Source organism: Panicum virgatum, chromosome 3N (genome assembly GCF_016808335.1).
Source record: "Panicum virgatum strain AP13 chromosome 3N, P.virgatum_v5, whole genome shotgun sequence".
NCBI lineage: Eukaryota > Viridiplantae > Streptophyta > Magnoliopsida > Poales > Poaceae > Panicum > Panicum virgatum.
The window spans coordinates 42,031,617-42,034,861 of NC_053147.1; the positions used below are offsets into that span (position 1 = coordinate 42,031,617).

Consider the following 3,245-nt stretch of genomic DNA (forward strand, 5'->3'; position numbering starts at 1 on the left):
GAAAATACATACACCGGTTGAACCGATGATGCACCGGTCAATCTCATCGGTTCAGTTGTCCAGAGAGGTGATTTTTCATGGAACGTGAAGAAGTTACACTCACCGGTTAAACCGACGATACATCGGTTAAACCGACGATACACCGGTTGATTGCCAACGGCTAGTTTTCAAGTGGGCAGTTTACATACACCGGTTGAACCGGTGATGGCTACTGGAGGAGCGTCGGTTTAACCGGCGTTACGAGCTTTTTCTGTCAGCTTTCCTCTAACGGCTAGTTTGAGGGGTTGGGCTATATATATGCCACCCCACGCCTCATTTGAGAGTGCTGGAGACCATACAAGTATACAAGAGTCAAAGATCTTCTCCAACCATCTTAGAGCTTCATTGTACATCATATAGGCTTAAGCACACTTGTGAGAGTGCTTAGTGCTTGTTTAGGCTTAGTTCTTGAGAGAACTAGCTTGAGAGAAAGTCTTGCTGCGGCAAGCAACTTGTGTACTCGTCGTGTGACCCTCCGACTTGGTGTGGAGCGGCAACGACACTTTGTGCGGGGAAGGAGACCCCTCTTGGTGAGAAGCTCCAATAGTAAAGATGGTGCCGTGGTGATGCTTCGAGAGAGACGGTGACGGTGGCCTTGTCTTAGTGACTTGGAGTCACTTAGCCTTTGCTTGACGAGAGCCTTGGTAGCGAACGCAAGACGGTGATCAAGCGAAGAGACTTGGCATCACACTTGTTCGTGTTGGATAAGTGGCCGTGGACGTAGGGAGGGACTTAGTGAACTAACCGAACCACGTTAAATCGTGTGTCTTGGTGTCTTCACGGGAGTTTGCATATCCTCTCCCTTACCTCTTTACTTACCGTATTACGTTTCCGCATTTACTCTATCTTGCATGCCTTTACTTTCCTAGTTAGTTTGATTAGGATTGGCTATAGGTTGCAAGTCTTTTAGGGGTAAGTAGAGAGTAGCATAGATAAACCTTAGTCATAACTAGCATATATAAGAAGTGTTAGGTTTATCTTATGCAAATAGATTGAGCCCTAGGTTAAAAAGCGATTAGCGACCCTATTCACCCCCTCCCCCTCTAGGGTCGGACACCCCGGTGATCCTTACAGGGGCCTCTCATACCACTCACCACACACACCACTTGAAGGCCTCTTTCTCACACTCCCTTGTGACTACTCCTTAGGGTAGTGGAGCTAGGCTAATACTTCATCTCTTTAGCGAATTCTGACGTCCTTGGGGTCGGCGAGCAATCCTCGGCTTCTGGTATGGCTTTGTATTCCGACTCTTGTTATACTATTCATACTGAGTTCATTCTTGGTTATCTTGCTATATTCTTAGCTTGTTTAGCCTTTATCTGTGCTTTATCAAGTTATTCTAGTTGCTTGCTTAGACCAGATGATCTGGATAAGTATATCGGTTTGTTGTGCTTTCGGGCTTGCCTTAGCATCTTACCTATCCATCCGAAGGGTGGGGGACCCGGGGGTGCTGAGGCAGTGACCTCATATGCGGGCATGGTGCCTTGGTATGTGGGATCCCTCGGATATGATGGTGCTCCACGGTTTGACTGGGGTAGACCGCAGGTGGTGACAGCCCTGTAGGTCCGCCGGGAAGCTACTTCTCGGTTAGCGTACTCCCAGATGTTCGGGTATCGTGTAGGAGTTCATGCAAAGATGAAACGGGACTGGATGTTCTCCAGTGCGCGTCATTCTCCCCGATGCCCCTAATTTCCCGGCACCTGCAGCTCTAAGCATGTGGCTAACATAACTTATCTGCTATCATGAATAGTGTACTAGGACCTATTTTCCTATGCTCCCACTAATCTTAGGTGTGCTTGTTTATTCTTTATTCATGAGAGTTGGCTGTTCTGTGTGTGTCACATTACCCCTGATTATCCTTTATTATCACTTACCCTGTATAATCAGCAGTCTGCACCTTATTTCATAATGTCATGGTTATGTAACTAGTAAACATCTTTACACAACTTCGCCATCCCTTGGGAAAATATAAATAACGATACCCTGAATATTTCTGGATGAAATGCTACAACGGTATATCCATGCGCTTGCGGATCTTTCTGTAAACATTAAGACATACCAACCCGGCATTTCCTTGGCGGCATTGCTAGGAATTAACCCCTCCTAGTAGCGACGTTAAGAAATGCCAACAACCATTTCTGGTGCCGTTACCGAGGACGAGCTTAACAACCCCATTCCTAGTGATTGCGCTAAGAAATGTCAACAAGCATTTCTGGCGCCGTTGCTAGGGATGGCACTAGGTGTAAAGATTTTACTAAGCACATAAACCTGTCAATATGAGTAAGATGTAGCTACTGCTTATATAGGCTAATGTGTTTATCTTTTTGTTTTCTCCTGATTGGATGAAAATAGGGTAGTGTATGTCTGGTTTCTCCTTGCCGATAAACTTCATTGAAAATCCCGAGAAGCTCGTGAGAAGGGTCTGACCTCGCGTCGTCCCTCCTCCGCTCTCGCAGTCGACAAGCGAACCAGCTCTTCAAGCACCATCAACAATAACCAAACCCACGGCTGAGAAGACTCTCCGCAACTTCTCTGTTCCCTCAGCTGCCAATGTGGCAACTAGACCCAACGTTGATGTTGGGGACATGAACTTTGAGCTGAAGTCTGGCCTCATTAATAAGGTGCAGGCTAGCCCATTCTGTGGCAAGCCAAATGAGGATGCCAACGCCCATCTCCAGAACTTCCAGGAGTTATGCAAGACCATAACCATATGGGGCGTTACGGCTGACGCCATTAGGCTCCGTCTGTTTCCTTTCTCCCTCCTAGGGAAAGCGAAACAGTGGTTTTATCAGAACAAGAAAGCCATCAGCACGTGGGACAAGTGTTCCATGGTGTTCCTCGCCAAATTCTTCCCATTGGTCAAAACAAATGCCCTACATGGGAGAATTTCAAGTTTTCAAGAGATGGGGATGGAATCCATCCCAGAAGCTTGGGAGAGACTCCAAGAATACATGCTCGCCTGTCCTCATCATGGGATGGACGAGTGGCTTGTACTCCAAAGCTTCTACAATGGTCTAACAACTACATCAATAGCCCATCTTGATGCTACTGCTAGAGGAGCCTATCTAGACCTCACAATTGCCAAGGCTACATCCTTAATTGAAAAGATGGTCTCCAACAAGGGCTGGAACGAGAAACGTTACCAGCCCAGAACCAAGGGCGGAATGCATACCGTCAAGAAGATGGATATGCTCGCCGCCAAGCTG

At 47.0% G+C, this 3,245-nt stretch overlaps 1 non-coding gene across 1 annotated transcript; it reads right to left on the minus strand.

Annotated features, from left to right (window-relative positions):
• Nucleotides 1-2,909: 2,909 nt before the first annotated feature.
• On the minus strand, nucleotides 2,910-3,016 carry LOC120668311. The gene has a single exon (XR_005672403.1). It is a non-coding gene; the product is annotated as a small nucleolar RNA R71 (small nucleolar RNA).
• Nucleotides 3,017-3,245: the final 229 nt, after the last annotated feature.